At 40.8% G+C, this 23,683-nt stretch overlaps 1 protein-coding gene across 2 annotated transcripts in view; it reads right to left on the bottom strand.

The window, feature by feature from the left end:
• Positions 1-23,683, bottom strand: part of unc5ca (unc-5 netrin receptor Ca) — a 175,467-nt gene that overhangs the window by 88,527 nt on the left and 63,257 nt on the right. The gene's annotated exons all lie outside the window — the stretch shown is intronic.

Here is a 23,683-nt window from a genome sequence, read left to right as displayed (position 1 = left end):
GTTCCCTAAAAGGTCAGTGCTGCCAAGATGGGTTGCCGTTGGTCAATGACACTAATTTAAAGGTGAAAGTTCACCAAAGGATGACCAAGAAGCAAAAATCTGCATTAATTTACATCACAACCCTGCAAGCTAATCCACCAATCTCATGATTCCACTGAAATTAATTAGCTGTGTCCTTAAATTCTGCTGAAAACACAGAATCATTATCCAAAAGACATTTGATTAAAACTCCATCCTCCCTTTTATTCAAGCCAGATTGGCAACTAGAGCTTTTTAAAGATAAAGCAGACAGTAGAGAATGATGAGAGGGGGACAAGTGTGCTCATTTGGCCTGAGGGCGCCAAGAACTTTATCCTCCACCCCTCTTCATTGTGCTCGCTCTCCTCCACTGTCTTTTCAGTCTGTCCAAACTTCACGCCCACCCATGGCCTCAATCAAAGAGACCCCAAAAGTGTTTTGTCACCAGGTTGCCAAGGTCACCAAAACACAGAAGATTACAAGAGCAGGTGGGAGGGAGCGGAAGAAGACTTTCTTTCTTTTCCCTCTTTTTTCATCCAACAGACACACATGCACAGAAACACAAAGCACATTTTCTTCCAACGTGTAATTTCCCTCTACTCCATCATCATCAAGTTTCATTAAGACTGTCTAGACCTTTGTGTGTGTGTGTGTGTGTGTGTGTGTGCGCGCACATGTGTAGTGCTTATGTATGATTGCCTCACCTGGAGAGCTGTGACTCATGGGAAAATTGTAACACAGAGAACATTTTGACACAACTTCAAGGTTCAAATTTCTTTTCTTTTTTTTTTTCATCCCTAATGTGTCATGGCTTCAAACAGTCCTTAAAAAACACAATATACAAAACAGGCAAGACAACAATTGTGCATTCATATGCTTGTGCACACATATACACAATCTCGCATTCCTCTACCCTAAATGTATTTGTGTAGTTGTGGTGCTTATCTTGGAAAAAAGCAGTGTGCTGTGGCTAGAAGCTAAAAGCAGCTTAGGTGAAACAACAAGGCACAAATAGGGGGGAAATGAGTAGGCAGCGTCCCCACTTTGATGTCGCGAGGCTGACATTTTCTCTCTTAGTTCTGTAATTAGTTCTCTGCGAGTATGAAAATTGGTCGGCATTTTTGCTGCATAATTTCATTATCTGTAGGAAATTCTCCCCCCACTCTTCGTGATTTATCCAGTGTCATATTCGTGCCTTTCTCAGTCAGTCACTTTCTTTTCTCACTTAGCTGCACTGCATCGCCCTTTTCACTCACACTATTTTCTTGTGACTTCATGTTTCCCCACCACTCTGCTCTACACCCCCATACCCCTCCCGCTTTTCACTTTGCCCCAACACCCATTCTCACCCTCATCTGTCATTCAGAGAGCTGGGGGTGGTGGGGAGCAGGAGAGGGGTTCATTGCTCTGGAGCGACAGCTATAAAATATTGATTGGCACAAGAAACATGATAGCCAGAGAAAAGGGTGGGTGGAATGGAGAAAAAGGGGGGAGGGATGGAGAGGAAATTTTCCCATGAATAAAAGCTTTGTCTCAGCAATGCCTGCTATTTTTCTCTCTCTTCTGCACCATCCTTGCTTGTGCGGCTCCTTCCCTCTCCCCACTTCACTTTTTCCCTTCCCATCTGTTTTCCTCTTCCTGCATCTTCCCTAAGCCTTCTCCCTCCTTGTTTTTCCTCCTCTTTGCCCTGACTCTCTCTTCTGATCTCCTGACAGGAGTGAATTACTGATCCTAACAGCCCACCTCATAAACGTCTTGCCTGAATGCTGTCATCAATAATGGATGGCTGTAGCAGAACAATGTCCAGGTTCGATTTACGGTATGTAGTAAATATGCACCGGGGGCAAAAACCACATTTATTCCTTCGCTTGCGCCTCAAGGCATGCCCACTTCAGAACACCTACAAACCCGACCAATAAATGTCTGTATATCTGCTGAGAATGATGTCATCGGAAGTAACCAATCATGTTCAAGTGTCACTGACAATATGGACTGATCTATTATAAGAGGGAAAAAAGAAGTTTGTGAAATAATTGATACGTGTAACTGTGAATAACGGTCATCCAACAAAAGATGTCCCTACCAAACTTTAAAGAAAAATGACCTTGAGGCCACTTCACAATAATCCTGATACCTATCCCTCTAACATCTCTTGAAATTACAAGTGTTGTCAAGAGTCTGAGGAATTCAGAGCCATGCAACCGTGTCTGGGTCCTAAAGCAAGCCAAACGCAGCCATATAGGGTCAAAATGCCTCGTGGGTAAGAATGTGGGTTTTGTGAGTCTGTGTGAGTGTATGCATGTGTGTGTGTGTGTTAGGGTCTTGTGTTCTCAGTAAGTGGTCTATGATGTGTATCAGTGCAGTAGCCGTGGAAATCATGAGATCATACTTCTTAACGTCTTATCAGCGAGTCGGAATCAGCAGCAGCTGCAAAAACACGTACGCAAACTGAGAAACAGGCACTCTCACACACACACATACCGTAAATAGACATACAAACTCTTAAAAACAATACCCCCTACACCCCTAATCCTATCTCGCAACCGCTATCAACCACAGGCATGGACAACTTAGAAAGCAAAGCATGGGCAATCCCTATCTATCTCAAACACATGCGCAGCCAAGTTACACAAGTCACAGGCGTAAAATAAAACACACACACCCCCACACAAAAGGTGCAAAATATTTATGTACACGATGACAAAGAGAAAAACACATGGGCTCACATATTTCTCCTTTTTCTTGCCATCACTCTCCCTCCCTGAGTCTCTCTTACCGTCTCACAAAGACACAGTGTTCCTGTGAACACAGGAAAATACAAATACCGATTCTTGCAGCTCATAATACCCACAGCGCCAGCCCACAATCATCCCCCAAAACAGACAAACACACACACACACACACACACACACACACCTTTACTCTTTATTATAAACACATTCAACTCAATAGACCTATTGAAATCTTGAAAAGGTTTGGGGAGTTTATAGCCACTGAGGGAGAGGTGGAGAAAGAGAGTGAGTGAGGGATGATGGGACAGCAGGGAGCTAGTATATCAATGCTTTGGAATTAGATATATGATGCCGCCCATTTCCCAAACACACACACACACACACACACACAGCAAAAGCACATAGACACAAACGTGAAGGCACAGAAAAGCACGCAGACAGAGGACACACAAGCTTGCAAGCAAACCCCCCTAGAGCATGTCTTCATCCTTCATAGACGCACACACACTTAAGTATACGCACAAGCATGCAGCGCACAACACACAGTGTTGGAGATGGAATAATCTTATCAGATATTCACCTACTCCGTGAACACTGTGAACTGCCTGCTTTCTTTTCACCTCTCTCTGTCGCTCCCTCTTCATCCGTCTCCTAAATTGCTTTTTAAGAAAATAAATGGATTGTGCCTCTTTTGAAACAAAATCCAGGATTCGGTGCTGAACCATCTTAAGTGTTTAGCCTTCCATTAATTCAATTATTCATGCCTTGAAACAATAGATATGTGTGGGTAAGGTTTTTGTTTACCCAGTTTTGCCTCAAGATATACCTGAAATCCATATGAACCTTTCTATTTATAAATGCATTTCGAATATTATCTCTAGCTACTCTACTTCCAATATCTTTTCCTTGGAAATAAGAGCAATTAGGATGAACCTTTTCAAACTATTTTAACAGTAATGGGTTTTGTTGTTTGTTTTATTTTTTTAATCAGGCCTTTACTTGTAATTCTTGCAGCAGCATACTGCAATCCATTGTATTTTGCAAAGCCTGCTTGGATACAGAACAACCTACATCCACAGTCTGTTATGTCACAACATTAAGCAACTGTTTACCAGTGAACACCACACAGAAATATATATGTATATATTTCCAGTGATCACACACTTTTAGTTTTCCCATTTTCGTGTAATGTACAGAATATGTATTTCAGATGATGTAAGCATCAGCAAAGTTTTGCTGGTTCACAAATGCTAAAATATACACTGCAAGTGTGGAGGTGTGTGTGTGTGTGTGTGTGTGTGTGTTGGGGGGGTGACATTTCTCAGAGTCAAATCTGTTTATAAAGAAGAGATCAAGGGCAGGTTAAGTCAGTTCAGCTACTTGACATAGCATGCCAGGGAATTTTACACCAGGTCCTGGAGTGTCATATCCCTTTTGAAATGAGACGCCAGGCGACCACACATCATCTGCATCCATCTGAAACTTAATCAGGGTCTTATCCCCATTCGGCACTTTGATAAAAGCCACATTATTCAAGACACGACTAGACATGCAAAGTAAGAGAACTTAATCACTCCGTGACTTTGTCCAAAGGGATCAGTGCATTTACATATATTTGAGTATAAACTTCAGAAAAAAACTCAAATACACAATAGAATGGCAAACGTAATACAACCAAATCATATTTATGAAGATCAGCATGGTTGCTTTTTGTCAAAAGGTATTGATTCCAAAGTTGTTGTTTGTGGTGCTGTTGTACTGAACTGCATTATATTGTTTTGTTTTTTTTTCCCCGAATCTCAGGGTTGGGTTCGATGGGTTTTCAGACCGGATCCGGTACAAATTAACATCTGCATTATTTTACATAGGATAGGAGTTCCCCAAAGACTGGGTAGCTAACCATGACAGAAATAACCCCAGGAAGATATAATATAGCATGCACAGCACACTCCTTGTCACAGCCAATTATATATACACACCAGGCTTTCAAGGCTATGCTAGGCAATTCATAATAGCAGAAAGTACTTGAAAGCTCAATATGGGAGCAGACAGTGACAGCTGGTTGGCGTCCTCGGACTTTCATTGTGTGTGACATATACTGTAAGGCCCCAACTAAAGCCTGGAACTAGATTTACGACCCTGCCTGCAGAGAGGTGACTCTGTTAGGGCCACAGCTGGCCTCAGTTAAATAAGAAGTAAAGAGAGTCACTGTTTGTAGAATAAAAAAAGTGTGAGCTATCCTGATGGTCTAGAGGTTAAGACGCATGGCATATATTTTAATTGGGTCTATACAGTATAATAAATTCCTCATACAACATACTCCTCAGAAAGAGCCATGTTTGCATACATAAAATAGGCAACAATAATTAAAAGATGTATCATGAAAGAGCATAATTGAAAGAATTATGTAACATCACAGTTAGAAAGAAAAAATATATATATTATGACAACCTTTTGATATTCTCTATTGTGTATTTATTAGAGAGGCATCACTGCTTGTTAAAATGTATTCATACATTATAGGGTAAAGCCCAGTTAATTCACAGTCTGAATAATTAGAGCCACACACCCTAACACATTCAGCTCCAGCCACTTGCAGTAGATGAATACAAGACCCACACACACACAAAGAGCAGTGGTGTCTATGACTTGAATATTTTATTTACTCCCAAATTAATATTCTGAACACTGCATTGCCTCCAGTTATCGGGTCAGAGCAAAGTGCATATTAGTGTGTGTATGTGTGTGCGTGTGGAAGGAGGGATGTCAATATGCATGCATTTTTAAACAGGCATACTGTAAATCTATACAGTGGTACAGTATGTGTTTATGAATTTGTATGTGTATTCATGTAAATATACATCCCATTTCCCTAGTTGCATATTACTGTATTTTGTATGGATCTGCATTAATATAGTGTGAGTAATTAATATTCTATAGCAGCATTTTGGAGGTTATACTGAGGACACTTTGAGTCTATAAGAGCTTTTGTCAATAGCTACAGTCCCTGATCAATTACCTCTTGTGCATGTGCTTGCATGCATGTGTATTTCTACTAAGTACTATCTCTTTTTGGTCAATACCAGTCCATGTACTTATAGATTATAGTTTAGCGTTTATTTTGTTGCGTGACACAAAAGTGTCATCGGGTGTTCAAAACCCAGACTTGGCTGTTGCAAGTAAGTGCAAAATGTAATAATAAATATGTCTTTCCATGTAGTCAATTAATCTAAACTATTCTACTGAAATCGTTGTACATACAGCTGCAGTCAGCATAAACAGTACAGAGGTACACCAAAGACACAATAATAAATGACATACAACAAAGAAATAAGAAATGTGTAAAATATTGCACATGCCTTGTAAGACAAAATATGTGTATGCTTATAAAAACTTAGAAATGATTGATGATGATTGATTTTAAAAACCATAAAACCTTTATCATTCATTGAATTTGTGTTCATGATATGTATCATATCTGGATATGAAATCATGATTTTGGTCATATCACACAGTCCTAATCTAAAAAGTTATTTATTTGAGTTTTTGGCTGTTCTTGGAGCACATCCCTAAGGATGCTTGGTCTGTCCACTGTGTTCCAGACTGAAATATCCCAACAACTATTGGATTTATTGCCATGACATTCATGGTCCACAGGGGATGAAGCCTACTGACTTTCATGATCCAATGACTTTTCCAAAAAAAAACTTTTATCAGCCGTCTTTGCTACAAACTCCAAGTAAGCTTATAAATTATTTGCTTGAAAACTCAGAAAGGTTAGGAGTTTCTGCAACAATCCAATGAACTAAAGAAGAAAAATAGAAGAGATGTTACTTAAAAGCAGGTTTAGTCAATCAGAAGAATCTGAATATCACTCAGATAAACTGTGTTATGAGGTCACAGCACTCCAGATGAAGCAGGAGTTTTTAAAAAGGAGATAAGGTGGCAATGAAGGAATAAAAAACAAACTATACTGCATTTTACTTGATGCATGAACACCCTCTCAGGCGATGCTTGGTTGAGAGTCAGACTGAGAAACTTAATAGCACACACAGTTGGACATACATCACACGTATATACAATTGGGCACAGTCACATTTTAAGCAAAGACACGTACAGCACAGGAGCAGCTGATGAGTGGGTGTTTGGCAGAGTCAGCTATGAAAAATAGCAAGCGAGTGATCTCACACTGCCTACCTGCAAAAATTGCATGCACACACAAACACGCACAGCTTCTTCACAGGACTGTACTGTATATGCATCTATGATTGTCCTCAATTACAAATGCTGCCTTTTCATACAGCTTCACTCCCTCCCTCTATCATAGTCTTTCCTCTTCTGCTCTCCCACTTTTCTTTGTGTCACTCTCTCCCTGATCTCCCCTTAAGCATGTTTCCTTGCTTCAAGCCTTTTTCTTCATGTGATCTTTTCAGCTATTCCTTCTTCACTCCAATGCGATTTTTGGAAAGCAGCTTCCTGTGCTAAGGAGCAGAGAGAGAAACAGAGAAGAGAGAGAAAGGGTATACAGTGCAGTGCTCCACATGGAGAACTTGGGAGCAAGTACGCCTCGTTTGTCTTGAAATGGCTCTTAAGCTGCTGCTTATCTACAATTTCTGTGGTGCAGTTCGGCTTTGGTGTACACCTCAGTGAACAGCACATGATGGGCCACAGGAATGGTTAATATCTGACTCCTCTCTTTCGAGGTTGAGCACCAAGCCATGAGGCTTTGGTTAAAGGTTTTCGTATGTTTTTCTTGTGAATCGTGACGTGGGTGAAACCTTAAAAGTCACATATAAGCCACTGCGATGATGGTGAGGCCAGACGAGGACCAATCTGTTTCAGGTTTTAATTCCACCACCTTCTTCTGAACTAGGTCACTGGTATGAGAACCAGTAATGGCAAGGCCATCTAGGGCAAGTGTCCTCTCTCCTACTCTCAAATCCTCTCTTCAGTAGATAAAAACCAGACTACACCGAACTCAAGAAAAGAAGAAATTTTTCATATTTTCCACAACTAGCAACATAACACAGGTGTGTTTCTTTTGCCAAACACAAGTGCAACTCACAAAGCTGTTTAATCTCAGGGTGAAACTGAATAATTCAGTAATAATACCCGATAAGAAAACAAGGAGAAACAACAGGAAACCGCATGGACAGTCAGAGACGAATAATTATTTTCATTTCAACAACCATGAAGAACGGTTATCAGCTCTATAATGCACAAGTCTCCCTTTGTATTTCACACACAAATACACGCACGACGCACATATCCACATGCAGATGGAATATCTCATTCATATGCATAGCCTTATGTAAGCTTGTGGGGGTACAAACTCGTGTGAGTTGCTGTGTAATGTTATCTTCCAGATGGATTCTGCCTTCCTTATCCCAGGCCTGAGGGGAAAGCAAGGCTTTGCTTTCATTCATGTTCTACTATCACAGCTCAGCATCGCTATTAATACAAGAAGCCAGCGCAGGGCACTGCATTAGAATATCAAAACATTGGCCGGGGAAAGACTTCTATTTTCAAGGAGATAGGGTAATGTTTTACTGGGTGGCTGACAACTGATAGTATGGTGCTGGCTGGTGGTGTTTACATCTGTGCTCTGTGATCCACGTCTCACTATCCAGCTGACTTTTTCCCTTTGTGTTCAATGTGTGTGTGTCTGCACTTTCCACCTGTCAGTATCTCCCTCTGCAGGTCTGTCTGTCTTTATGATTACTTCTTTTCTATCTGTCCAAAATGTCTCTTGGCTCCTTTTCATCCTCGTCTGCGATGTCTTTGGTGATTCCTTTATAAAAACTTGTTTATATTCATGTTGTCCATACACTGTTATTTTTTTTTCCTGTTTCTTGCAGCCTACCTTTTCTCTCCTTCTGCTTCGGAGGCAGGCCATATTTCAAATGCTCCCAGCAACTTTGTCCAAGACTAGGTCTCCTCTTCCTTTCCTTTCCTGCTTTACATATCTGTTTTCATGTTTTTCATCCTCCCATACCCCTATCACAGATCTCCCCATCCCTATTGCTTCCCATGGCTGAGTCCAGTTTTGTAGATTATCTATTTGGTGAGGAAAAAGTGGCACAATAAGCACACACACACACACACACACACACACACACAAACATATAATCAAACAATAAAATTATAAAAATGGTCTCAACTCAAATGATAAAGAAGAGCTTATAGGCTTATTTCATTTGAAGACTTTCCAATATTTTGGCTATTTTGTTCAGAGCTGAAGACGAAATTGGATCAGACATTTCACTGCTCATGCCTTTCTCCATCTGGAGGCTCACTGTCTCGCCTTCTTATCCCTCCTCTCTACTGTCCCTCCCTAACACCCTCATTCCTTCCGACCGCACGACTCCGTTTCTCTCCCTCGCCGAGCCAAACTCTCCTTCTCCCCTGCTGTCTTCCACTCCTCTTCTCCTCCCTTCTATCCTTCTCTCTCTTCCTCTCTCTCTCTTTGTCTGGCATCCTTCCACCTCTCATCTTCCATCCCCATTTCTCGCCTTCCCATCTTCACTCTTTTCCAACACTTCTCCTCCCCGCTTTGCTTGCTGGCATCTTTTCACTCACCGCCTCCCTCCAGCCTCCTTCTTTCAGCCTTCCTCTCTCTTCCCTCTTTTACCTCTTCATCTCAAACTCTTTTTTTTTTTCCACCGTCTCACTTGCTCTCTATATCCTTCCCTCTCTCCATCCATCCCTCCTTAGGTCACTATAAATAGAGCCTCAAGGGGTATCATAATGGACTTCTGCCTCTGACCTTATTACAGAGACATTACTGACCATACTTCTCTCTCTTGCCTTCTTCTTGCTCGCCCTCTCCCTTTCTTTTATGCATACTCGAACACAGTGCACAATTGTTTCTCCAATCTCTCCTTTATCTCAATAATTAGTGTGCTTCTCTACTCAAAACTACAGCTCAAGACGGTGAATCTATCTTTCTATAATGTCCCCATTCTATCTTTAGCTCCATCACCGCCTATTCTTTCTCCCACTCTTCACCACAGCTTCTCCCAATTGCATTTCTTTTCACAGTTTTGCTGTCCCGTGGGGCCCATCTTTTGCCACAATTAATTGAATTCTAATCTTAACAAGATTCAACAACATTTGGGATTTGTTGGTGTGTTATTTGTCCTCTCTTGGGGATTTTTTTTTCACATCATGAAAAGAAGAAAAATCTCAATTTGTTCTTGAGCTAACATAAAAACACATCATTAGTGGTGCATTCTTCCTTGAAAACAGTGGCTGTGGTTGTGAACTAACGAGCTAGCTCACAGCTAGTGTTACCTATTGGTTTTAATGATAAATGCTAGCATGGCTAACGTGCTACTTTGGAATTTAAAGTAACAGGATGGGGAGTTATGGTCTGCCGTGGTGTGAGCCTGATGAGGAAGAAAATATTAAATTGCAAAAAGTTATCGCTTTGACACCGTCTCTGTTGTTTTGTCCCTTCCTAAGCTGCCAGAGTCCTAATTAACTTTTATCTGGGGTCTGCTACCCTCACAAGTACTGCTCTCTGAAATGAGCCGTGCTTGAGCTTGTGGGAACTAGAGCAGTGGTTACTGAGCAGGGCCGCAACAATCTCAAGAGTATCTGAGAGAAAGAAAGAAAGAGAGGGACAGCGGGAGAGAAAAAGCCTTATTTTATTTTCTGCCATATTTAGACAAATCCTGAAGCTAATCAAATCACACAATAGGCTTTGAATGGGTTTCATCTGCCTCTGGGGAGAAAACCATTCCCAGACCCTAAGAGACTGAATCACTGATAAATTCAAAAAAATCAAAGTGGGCCTATATAAAACCTGTCATGGTGGTTTCACACTAGATGCCTCAGCCTGAACTCAACAAGACCTGAGAGCGGTGACATATATAGGCCAGGTTCAAACCTAAAACGTGACACAATTAAGTACCATTTTCAGTAATTAAACACTGATTACAGTGCAGAGATGCTCCACTTCATCTTACACAAACACACTTCTGTGCAGTGGAAGAAGCCTACAGGTTATGACTTGCACTTTAGTGTGTTCTGGGTGGTTAGTCGCAGAGAATGTAAAAAGTAAAAGGGGGAAAATTTTTCAGGATTTCACCTTGTTATGAAGATTTTGACAACATTACTGATTGTAAAGCACTAACCTACTCACCTCAGTACACTGAGAGTTTTGATTTGTTTGGCCAAATAAATGTCGCCATGTGTGGTTCCATGTTCGGGCCTGAATAAAATGGCTTGGATCAGACTAGGGCTGAAAATTGAGGCCTGTGATGCATTAATGTAACATGCATTTTCACTAACTCTTACCTTTTACTGGTAGTGTAAACACAGAAACTTCATACATGATTCAAAACATCAGCTCTGTTGACTGTGTTTTATATTCGTACCAGTTTTGCATGAACATTGAAAATTCATTTTTAATGTTCAGTCAAGACTGAGATGGCTCCAACGTTAACCTCAAGATAAACACTTTATGTTCTTGCTGCAAAGCATAAACACGTAGCTCCTCGCTCAGCAGCGGAGAACGTGTACAGTAAGTGGAAGTGTCCTAGTTGTTCACTCACACTTAAACAACCTACAGAAAAATACATGAACTCAATTGGGTGGGGATAAATATGCAGGATAAAGGAGTGTCTGAGTTTCTCTGTTGTGTCACTGGTTTGTTGACTGGCGGTTGATGGCTAGCCATTTTGACATGTGGCCCAGATGCAACCCATTGATGCTGGCGAGCACACAAACAATGGTGGAACTTAAAGGCATGGATATACAGTTCAAAGCTGTGAGAGACTTCACAAGCTCAAATGGCAGCAGGCGGTGAGACTACAAAATGCTTTTAAAGGCGTGAGGGGAATAATGACTAACTTCTGCCACTAAAGTCTTTCCACCATGAAGAGACGTCTTTTTCTGAATAATTCAGTTTTTAAAAAAAAAAAATCTTAAACATTTGGGACAGTAGTGTGGTGCCATCGATACAAAGAGTTGAAGCCTCATACCTCCTTGTTTTCACACTCCTCAATAAGATCGTGAATTCCAGGTCAAGCAGGGCTGTTCTGGTCGATGCTTTTAAGTGATTTCTCGACAGATCAAAAGATAATATTTCCATGCCATAGGGTTTAACTCAATTATCATGGAGAAACCAAAGAAAAATCTGCGAGAGTGAAATATTAATAAAAAAGAATGTCAAAGCACTATTAAAAACCATAAAAGGAAGAACATTAAAGTCATTCAAGGGAAGTTCTTTTCAACTTGGAGATAGTTAGGAAGCAGTTATATAAGACGTAATTGCGCTCTCTCTCCAATACCTCTCTCCCTTCCTAACAGCTACAACACTATATACACTGATTCCTTACTGTTTTTATCATGAGAGAAAGCAAGTAACAACAGTTCAATCAAAATGTGCTGACTTCAGACGGAAAAAAAGGCTAAGGTAAGGATATGAGTACATCACTGAACATTAGGAAAACTGGTGTGGTGGAAACATGGCTAGAGGTTGTGAGTTCAATCTGAGGTGATTCAATTTTAAGATTCATTTCCATTTCGGGCTACTCTGAAACACAATTTAATTCCATTTAACGCAGAGTCACTGTGCGGTTAATTATGTATTTACAAACCTCATATTAGCTGGTCAGAAAATAGATCTGCACAGCATTGTGCAGCAAAGTATGAAGTTCAGATTCAGTTCATCTGGAAAGGAGTTAACTGTATGCATCATTAACTTTTACTTGACTAGTTTGGGGACCAGATTTTTAACAGCCCGGTCATAGTGCTGAGGGACGCCTTGCATTAGTAACACATGGTCATACATAAACAAGAGGGCTAAGAGTTCAAATGTGGAAAAAGTGAAGTGGATTTAATTTCTTGAACATGTCTTAGAAGTAAGAATGACTATGGAATCTGGTTGTATACGTGAAGATCTGCTAATAAAACTAGGATAAAAGTTGTGTTATTTTGCCACTAGCTTCATGACTCTCTGAATAAACTGCTTGCATCATACATTACACAAGGGCATGTAAACAACAGGGTCAAGTTCAAATATAGAAATGCTAAGTGCTCTGCTTGTTGCTGCCGTGCATCGTGTAGGGCTTCACATTAATATTAACAGCGTGCGTATAAAGACCATCAGAAAGTGTTGAGATGCCAGGAAATGACCATGGCAAAGAAAGCAAGGTTAGAAGTTCAGATCCTCGAGTGAACAAGTGACAGAGTCATTTTGTGGGTCAGCGTCAAAGAAAGATGTATGGATATGTTGATAGACTGGAAGCTGAAGTCGCCTTGGGGCTACCAGTGCTGCATGACTGGGTCTTTTCAGTGAGGCCCCACACAAAGAGGTGCAGTGAACAGGGGAAATAACAAGAGGTTAGTTAGTTAACTGGGGTCACAGGGTCAAAGGTGATGAAGCTTTTAAGTGTGTGTGTGTAGGTGAGTTATGTTAAGTCTGCACGTGTATGTGTGTGTGGGTGAGTGAACCATAAAGAAGATGTGCTGTATGATGAAAGAGGCTCTGTGCAGGTGGACGCTGAGGTCAGAAGTTGAAATGTTGTTGGGGGGGGTAGGGGCTAAGGTAGAAAATTCACTGCATGACTGAATCTGTTTGCAGTGGGTTGCCTGTCAGAGAGCTGATGAATGGATTTTAAGTGTTTCAGGGCTGTAAGCTCAAAGGTAATGGACTACAGCTGAGTGAGCCAATACTATTGTTTTCAAAGAGCTGGCATGTGGAAATTATATGCTTGTAGATGGTGCAAGTCCTGACCAATTTTAATGACTCAATTGTATGTGTTGAAATGTTATGAACTTTTAACATTAGTGGTATTATGTTTTAAGAAATATGAAGAGCATAAATAAGAAGCACATTAAGAAAGTGTAATCAGGTTAAAGTCAAGTTCTGCAGCATTAGAGGTTGTGCTAAATCAGCTTGAGCTGTTTTTGTTACTTCTACGTATCTGTTTACATGTAAAACATTGGGGTGCTACTTTTTGGGTGTGCTTTACAACAGATATTTCACTGAAAACACACAGTGAATGAGGCGACTGTTTACCATGCTGGTGATGAAATTATGTTGTAGAGACGGATGTAGAGAAACAGCATGGAGTAACATGAGGAAGGCGGAAAACAGGTGGTGCATGAATATGGACGTGAATCTGGGTCGACAATATTTGATATAGAATCAAAAAAAATGTGGGTTAATCCTGATATACATATATGGGGTTGTGAGTGAATCAATTACCAACTGTTACAGTCTCATGAAACTGATTATCTACAGATGATCCGTCTACAAGCCATAAAAGTCATCATGCACAATATGATGTATTGCCTGTACGGGCTTTTTTCTGTAATGGAAACACAACGTAAAACAGATCCACTGCATCAGTGCTGTAATTGGAGTTAGATTACTTTTACAGCCAGAGAACAAAGACTCATTCTTGTTATATCAGGTGACACACAAGGCCACAGTGTGATTGTCAGACTGTAACGATACGTTGACATATTTCCTCAGCCACAGTCTGGGTTCATTTTAACAAGATGATATTTTAATCTCCCACTTCCCTACCTCATCCTCTGTCGCTCTCACACACACACACACACACATAGATACCCTAAACATAGATACATGGACAATCAAAGGCCTTCATAGGGCTTCCTCTAATATGCCAAACATATTTCAGAGGCAACATTATGTGTACACATCATCAGTTTCTAGTATACGAACACAACATGTGTCATGTCTTAGCGTTTTTAATGAAATTAAAAAGGGGAATAAAGGCAGAGAGCGGCAACAAAAGAGAACAAAAGAAAATATGGCTCAGGGAAAAAAAAAAATTGTGAGACTATGTGTGATTTCGAGTCCATGGATATGCGCTTTCTTTTTGCTATGTCGGTTTACATTCAGGTATGCTGTATAACTATTTTTCTCTCTACAAACTATAGAAATGACTGCACCAAAGAATAGAGACTAATACCCAAGAGAGCAATGTCATGGCATTGGTTTTATTATAAAACCATGTCTTCTGCTATTGACTGGTAGGCTGGAAAATACATCTTTTTAATAAACTGCAAATATTGGCAGCAAAAAAAAAAAAAATCTATTCAAAGACAAGTTAGCAACACATTAAGAGTGACAAAAGGTGTTGAATGACTTAACACACTGCAAACTCCAAAGGGAAAAGGGATACAAAAGTGTTACCAAGGTAAACCTTAAAATCCTTCAAAATGCTCCTTTTATCAGCGGGATAATTATCCACAAAGAATCTGTTAGAGAGATGAATATTTCCTGTTGAATAAAAGAATGGAAGATTCAGGGTAAGGACCAATTTCAGACAGATGCGTGAATGCGTGTGAAGGTGTCAGGTGAGAGATGGCATTCATTTTTCGAAGCTTAAAAAAAAATTAAATAGTGCTTTATAATCTAAGAAGCATTAATGTGGAGTGTATTCTTCACAAAAAAATAAAAACTTGTAGTTGTACAAAAACAACTGAAGGTCCTCTCTGCTGAGTTGCAGTTAAAATCCTTGGGGGGAAAGCTGAGTGAGGTGAATTGTGCGTTAGTATTTTATTTTTTTTATTTTGTCATGATCTATTAGGTTTGCTATAGCAATAGCTCATATATCAATAGCTAAACTGAAGTTTGTACCTCAATGATGATGATCATGGTGCATATCCAATGTCACCCGAGAATCAACAGGACATGAAAGTCATGGTTCTACAAGTTATGTAAGAATTATATTACACGGAAAATAGAGGCTCTCTGAATCCCCTGTCACTTTGTCGAAAGAACTTATGTAACACTCATCCTACATGCAAAGCCAATAACTGCATGAACTTGTGGTTCTCTCGTGGTCTTCTGGGAGGGATTTGGTGTCTTGCTCAAGGACACTACAGTAGGGACGACACATGGAGCATGACAGAGCCCAATGCCACCCTGCTATAAAAAGGACTGTCCTTGTTGAGAGAAAAAAAGAAAAAAAAGAAAATAATGCTTATTCTTCCTGTAAACACAGAGATATCACATGAGCCCCATCTGCAGCAGCCAGAAATCTGGTGGCTTGTGGCAGGAGAGAGGGGAATGAGAAAGTCAAGAAATTAAAATACAGAGAGAGGCGTGAGCTTTGAGAAACAAACAAACAAAAAAAAACAGAGGGTGATAGACAGGCTAAGTCCAGTCTGATGTGTATTATTAGGGAATCCGCCTTCACTACATCTGTCTTGTTCCAGACCCCATGTGATTCTTGGCCCTTTTTCATTCCCTCGTTCTCCCTCATTCTCTCTCACTTCTCGCCTCTGTCAGTACAAAGACAAAAACATACACCATCAAATGAGGCATGCACACTTACACACTAACTCACACATATACACAGTGAGAGACTGTGGCTGAATCAGCATGTGATTTAGACTGGTGTGATTAATGGCATTCTGCGCACCAGTGAGCAGATGAACCAGAAAACAGCACAAACATTATCATAACCTGAAAGACCTAATTATTGCAGTGCACATCTGACAGATGTGTGTGTGTGTGCGTGCCTGTGTGTGTGTGGGTGGGGGGGGTGAGGGTACAAGATTTATGACCCTGCTGTGGAATGTTGTGCCATGTCTCCTCCATCCCTTTTGTGTTTTTCACCATTCGGGTGCAAATTAGGAATATGATAATGGCCATATTATATATTATAATGAGTGTGTGGCCTGCGTGCACGCATGTGTGTATCTATCTCGCCTGACCAGCTGAAGGAGGAGGTCTTTCAAGACATCAAGACGACAACAGCAGTGTCTAAACCCTCCTGTATGGTAATGACTCTCGAAACAAACGTTCCTATCGCAAAAGTGAAAACGGCAGAATGCAAATCATCCAGTAAAAAGGTTCATATGTAATCAGTGAAAAAAAATGTGGATGCCTTGCAAGTGGTGTGGTATGTGTGTGTGTGTGTGTGACGAATACTTTTTCAACTCAACAGCTAACTGTGCATTAAGTATGCATCAAATATTAAACTGCATCTATCTATCAAGAAGATTCTATGAAAAACACCCAAAAGAAAACCAAACACTTTCCCTAATTTTCCCGTAGTGGTATTAACACTAGAGAAATATAATGGCCACATAAATATAATCAGCCGATATTTTTTTTCCAGATTGATACTGATGCATATCGACATAATACTGGCCTCTAAAGTTCAGCGTTGGTTGGCCGTTCTGGTTTGATTTGCCAAGGTTTTGAGATATCCGCCTCAGGCACCCTATAGCATAAAATTTGTATTCACTGGGAACTGTTTTCTAACAAAAGATAGATAGCTGTTGGGTCTGTGGCTGCTCTGTTCATGTTGTATTCATATGCTGGGATCTAAAAAATGATTATCTTGAAAAAGATGACACCAGATATTGTGAAATTCAGGCTCCTCACATACTGTTAAATCCTAAATGATGACACGGGGAGTCCCGCAGACAGCGTCCTGTGGGAGGCAGAGGACATTTCCAATTTTAAGTCAGTTTTTTTCATTCGGGTATCTCATGGTGCAAGGAAATGGATGACACTGGATCAGATACTGGATCAGCGTCAAGAGCTCCAAAAGACACTAGGTTACAACTGCCTGTTCCTCTCACCTTCTTGCTTTTCACACTCTGTCATTTTCACACCATTTCTCTAACTAAATCCACCCTCGGGCCCCTGGACACCAGAGCAGAACAGAGGGGAGGAGAGAGGGAGGCGCAGAAGAAGGAGAAATAGACAGTGAGACTGATCATAGAGCAAAGGAAAGAAATGGTGCTGAATAAGGAAGAGGGAGCTAGACAGATTGAGAGTTTGCAATTATTGGAGAGAAACTGACAATAGAAAGGAGAATGCAAGAGAGGAGTGGATGCAACAGCAAGGCGAATACTAATGAGAAGAAAAATGCATTATGGGAAAACACTTTAAAAACGCTTCATTATAAGATGTTGTTTAAAGTCTATTATGAAGTAAAATGTTTACGAGAACAAATGTAATACCGCATATTCCACATTGCTCCTCAGCTTTTAGCTATTTAAAAAATGAAAAATACGACTGAAAAAAGAAACACAGCAAAGTTAAGGACCAGCTTGGCCTACAGATGTACAGTTTTACGGCGGATGTGCTCAGACACGAGTGCAGACACATTATAAAGACATCCAGAGGACAAATGAATGTATTTGTCATAAAAAAAAGTGTGACACATACGGCAAGAAAGAAAGAAAGAAAGAAAGAAAGAAAGAAAGAAAGAAAGAAAGAAAGAAAGAAAGAAAGAAAGAAAGAAACAAACAAACAAACAAACAAACAAACAAACAAACAAAACAAACAAAACAAACAAAACAAAGGCCAAATTCTGAGCATCTACAGTACAAACAAAAACATCCGCTCTGACAAAATCACTGCATCAGCCTGAATGTTTCAGCACAGCACTCAGTGATTTGCTTTGATAAAGCAAGCAAAAAAAACAATCACTGAGTTTAAAAGTCAAATCAGTGCTGCGGGAAAGAAAAAAGGTCTATTCACGTCAAGTGGTTATTCAGGATGTAATTTAAGCTGAAAAAAAAAAATGCTTGACACGTCGACGGAAAATAGCAACATAAATACCCTGACTGTTTTTGTTTGGATTATTATTGTTCTGTAATGAACACAACTCTGTTCTCAGCTTCTGCTTTGGCAAAGCATGCTCAATTTGTGTCATGCCAGTAAAGCACCCATCAATTCAAGCTGCAAGTCTATTGAACTGATAAAGCAGACGAGTTGAATAGCAATAGAGGGGGGGAAAAAGGGAACTAAATTGCTACAGAGACAGATTGGCATGGCGACAGATGAAAAGACCCCAAATAGTCAATCAAGACTCAAAGGACTCCAAAGTGTCTTTAGACCTAAATAGCTGATTCAAATTTAATAAACAGCATGTAATATTTGCTTGGATCATACATGCCTACCCGACAATATTAAAGAAACTTTGTAGCATAAGCAACATGACTCTGGTCTACAAGAGTGAAAACCACTTGTTGATTCGAAACCAAAGATCACACATCAGCTGCTCGCTCAGTTTAGTGATGAAACATGCCGTTTACTGTAATTCAAAGAGCTCCCGTATCCGTCGTTCTTCCTTTAGTGAGACGGTAATGAGAAGTCATGAGAACAAAGCGAGACGGAGAATCAAAAGCAAGCTGTGGCATAAGGCCGCGGAAAGAGCACAGATAGATAACTTCTGTCAAAACAGTGATCTGTAATCATTTTGACGCAACGCAACTTGTAGAAATATAGGATATTATGATGTTGCCTTAGTGAACTTAAACACACAGACATCAAAGCGAGTGTTTATTGAGACCCCTCCCCTGCCTGTGTACCTTGTTAAGGTTTTTAGTATGCTAAGACCCTGAGGGTTTTCACAGACGTTTGATGTCTGGGATGAGATGGAAAATGAGATGCTGTTTAACAAAGCAGCCTGCAATGAGCAAGTGTTTACTGAACAAACAAGAGCAAACATTAAGCTGGATACCGTGCAGAGACAATGCAGGGATGCAGGCCTTGTGCCCAAATCTGCAAGAATTCAGGCTCTTCATAAAGATTAACATTTTTTTTTTCTATGTTTTTGTTTTTGTCTCTGTACACTTTCAGCTGTAACTTTTGAAGATGGCCTTTACCTAGTTATGAAAGTTTTCTTGTTTTCTATCACCTGATGCAGGTTTTGTTTCAGGGTTTACTGCGATGGCAATTAAAAGGAAAGATAACTGTAAACAGAACAAGCCTCCGCTGTTGAGTAGCGGCTGTATGGCTTTTCAAATTCAAGACGAGTGATATCAAAACAGAAATGATCATGGCAATGTAACAGTGACTTGGCTGTTGTTTGTAGTCTCAAAGCTTAGTCCTTATTAATGTTCCTTCAGTGGAGCTGCCAGTGTCTTGGTCGTTAGTGTGATATTAAAATAGCTGGAAAAATCTCAGCAATCCTACTAGAGGCACCTTGTTTGGATGTATTCTATCACACCATTGCTGCAAAACCATATTCCATTTAGAAATGTGAGATAATAAATTCAGTGAACGTGTTTTCTGTTTCTCCAGCACTGTTTGTAGTAAGATAACAGGCATATCCATAAATAATACATCCGTAAATAAACACATAAATAAATAGTCACATTTGTGAAGCAGTGAGCTCACGCTGTTAGAGAAAGATGAGCAGGAATGGGATTGTTAGGACTTTTACTGCTAAATCGTATCAAAACTTTAGACATTGATCCAAAAACGAGTTACACATCAGATGTATGCCAGCGTTTTCAAAATGCATGGCGTATGTTTAAAGGCCCACTCACACCGGAGGCGTGGGCCTTTACGGCTACGGCGCGAGCATTCCGTGAGCATTTCTATTTTTGACGCGAGCCGCTGCTAAACCTCGTGACTTTCAACAGAGCACTGCACACCATTCAGGAAATCCGACTAAGAATCAACGTAATAAACTTCCGCCCCCTTTTAAAATAAAACACAATACGCAGTTCATGTAGCTTTTTACTACTTCACATCAACGTTACATCACGACCGGTGGCACCAGGTGATCAACCAAAGGGTCTCAACGAGAGACTAATTGTTAAAGTGGAACAACACACAATCCTTTATGACACAACAGATGCTTTTTATAATCTCCTCCACGTCGGAGAAGCAAAGTCAGCTGTTTGTTGTTGTTGTTTTCTTTATACACAGTTTATCGCGGGGTGTCTCGTACGTCCAGGATTCTCGCGTGATCTCGCGTGAATACGGCCGACTCACTCCGCCACGCGCCCGGTGTGAGTTGACGTCGGGCAAAGGACGCAGCTAAAACGCGGCGCAGACGTCACGCTGCTGTAACGACAGCTGGAGGAACAGGGGACCATCGTAAGCAGCAGTTTGTTTTAAACAGTGACTGAGGAGTCGCTCCATCTAAATGAGTGTTACCTTGACTTGAGGTTGACTTAAATTATTCAGTGAAACAGCTGCTTCGCTACGAAAATCCAAAACAAACAAATATGTGGCACACTGTCCCTTTAGATCACTATTATATACATAACACACATAGCTTACATGCCATGATTTCCTTTGTGTTGCTACAGTAATCACACTCTTTATAGCATTTTAACATATGCATCAGAGTATCTGATTAAAAAACAGCATATATGATGCTGAGGTAGCTGCAGCAGAGCTTCGACCTAAAGATCGCTCTGATCCAGGCACGAACACAATTCAAATGAGAGAGGAGGTGCGTGTAGGCAGTGAGCCAAGTAGTTAGGAAGGAAAGAACGAGAATGTGAGGAGTGCAGATGTGCGAACGTGTGCGAAGCACCGGTTGTCAACACTGGGGAGAGAGGTGAAAAAAAAAGAAGAGGGGAACAAAGAGAGAGATGGTTCAGCAATATTGGAAGGGTCACGGTATCGGTGCAGGGTCACATGTGTTACGTGTGTGTACATGAGTGTGTGTGTGTGTTGCGGTTGATTAGCTCAAGGTGACTAGGTTTTCCCCTGTAGTTCAGTAGAAAGGCTGTTTGGCTGGCTATCTTGGTGTTAGACTGGCCAGCTCATAGTTTGGCTGCTTTTTTCTACAGGCTTAGATTACAAAGCACATAAATATCCCAGTGAAGTGTGGCATAATACCGTCAACAATTGCTTAGCGAACTGCCAACATCATCTGCCAGGCAACCGCAGAAGGAGAAAGAGAGAGAGAGAGGGAGAAGAAAGAAGAAGTCTAAAGGAAGGGATGAGGAGGCAAATAGGGAGGGGGAGATTAGGGGAGGGGGAAAAAAGGAGGTTTCAGGGACTAAATCAAAAGGTGACAGCCAGAAAAGAGTGAGAGTAAATAAAAGGAGCTGGAGAGGAGAAAAAAAAGTGACAGAGCGAATAGGATAGAGAGCAGACAAGAAGAGATTAGGGGGCCAGGGAAAAGAGGATGAGTAGGTGATGGGTTAGAGTAATGAAAGAAAAAAGGTGAGAGACAGAGAAGAGAGGAGGGTGGAAAAGCGAGAGAGTTGGCACGGAAGAAGGCAGCCCTAATTTACATATGCTAATTAAACTTCTGTTTGGGTCACTTGCGCTTCATGTCAGGGCTCCCTCCACCACCGTCTGTCCGTCCTCACACACAACATGTCCTTTGTCTGTCTGTCTATCTGTGCTGCTGCCTCCTTCCCTTTTATCCCCTGTATTATTTTCAGAGTTTGACTGTTTGATTTGTTTTTTTTTGTGTGGTTTTTTTAAAGTAGTGAATTCCCCTCACCTCCCTCCCTCGCTCTCTGCTTTTCCTGTAATCATACATTGCCCTCACCGTGCACAGCCCCATCCTAATCTTGCACTTCCTTATGATGTGCCTTAACCTCCTCATCTCCCCCTCAATTTTCAGCTCTATCCCCCGTTGCCCTTTTGTTCCTTTTATTCCTTTCCCTCTTCTTTTGTCTCATACTTCTATATCCCTTTCTGTAATGATGTCAAATCTACCCTACCGACTTTCACCTCATCCTTGCATCCAGTTTTTCTTTGTACATCACCATACTGACGTTTGCTTCATTCCTGTGCCCTGTTTTCTTTATGCCTAAAGTATGGATACAGTCACCTCTTTCTTTTGTTTTCTAAAATCATCCTCTGTTTTTCCTGTCCTCGTGTCCCCTCAACCTATTTTCTTACTATTTTTCTGCTAATATATTTCCCATCTCCCTTTCCCACCTCCTACCCTAACATACCTGGAAACCTTTCATGTCATTTCATTCCTCCTCTGCTTTTTCTTTTTAAATTATCACCCAATATCTCCCATTTTTTCAGCTAATGTCCCCAGAGTTGCTTTTTTTTTTCTTGAGCCACTTTTCCATTCTCATCTTCACTTTCCTCTTCTTTGCCAGACCTCAAAGTCCAAAACTCAGTTTAGCCAAGTACCCGAACGCCAAAATACACACACACACACAACACGCGTGGGCACACAAACACCATACACAGAAGTGCGCACACACACACACACACACGTTTACAGATTTTCATGCAAGCGAGTAAACACACACAGCAACACACACCTCTAGCCTCCATGACCCGTTGCTGGTTTGTGAGCCATCTGTTCATTTATTTCAGAGAACAAACACACCTGACAGTACTGAGGAGCTGCTAAGTCCATTTCACTGTTCACTGAACAGCACAATTGAGTCGACTAGATGGAGGGATAAGCTGGAACAAAAACTTAACGCACCCCGGGGGGAATTGGAGATCGAGAACCACTGTTCCTGTCCAAAGCCATTTCTCTGGGAATCAGAAAACTGTATCTCTCAGTCGCTGTCATATAACAAGATTCAACAATGTGCTACCATAACGCCTAAAGTTAATAGGAATTTGGCTTTGGTGAGATATGAGGGCCATAAGGTTCGGTTATATTACATAGTGGGATACATGGCATATAGTAGATGTTCTGCTTCATGAAATACTATGGGTAACAATACAAAGATGGAGATACTGTATTTCTCTGTGTTTCTTAAAGGTGCATTTTATCAACTCTGCTTATGTATGCATATAGGAATAAATGAGCTTGACCACCCCCTTATGGTTACAGAACTCCAAAAACACAGTATCAGTTACTTTGTGGTTTTGGTTCGATATTGACAATTTGATTCTGATGTAGTCGTCACAGGCAGACATTGACCTTTTCCTAACCTTGCCAGGTGTTTAAGTAGCTTAAAACCTAAATGTTACAGCCATGTCAGCTTTGGACACCCAACCAATGACCCCAATCGCCTCCCTGTGACTTCTCGGCAGTAAAGGTGTCATGTTGCAGGACTGGGGAAAAAAATACCCTAGTAAAGTTCCTTTTTTTCCCCCTTGCTGTGTTTGGCAAAGCAAATGAGTACATTATAGACAGATTTAGGTGGTTGCACATGCTTATAGTACACAAACCACTGTGCACAGCACTGTATACATTTTTAGCTTGGACGTCGCTCTATTCTACAATTTTATAGCGATTTCTCAG

Source organism: Larimichthys crocea, chromosome III (assembly GCF_000972845.2).
Source record: "Larimichthys crocea isolate SSNF chromosome III, L_crocea_2.0, whole genome shotgun sequence".
In the NCBI taxonomy this organism is placed as follows: Eukaryota; Metazoa; Chordata; class Actinopteri; family Sciaenidae; genus Larimichthys; species Larimichthys crocea.
The sequence above is the reverse complement of the archived record's forward strand: the minus strand, read 5'-3'. Positions and strand labels throughout refer to the sequence as shown.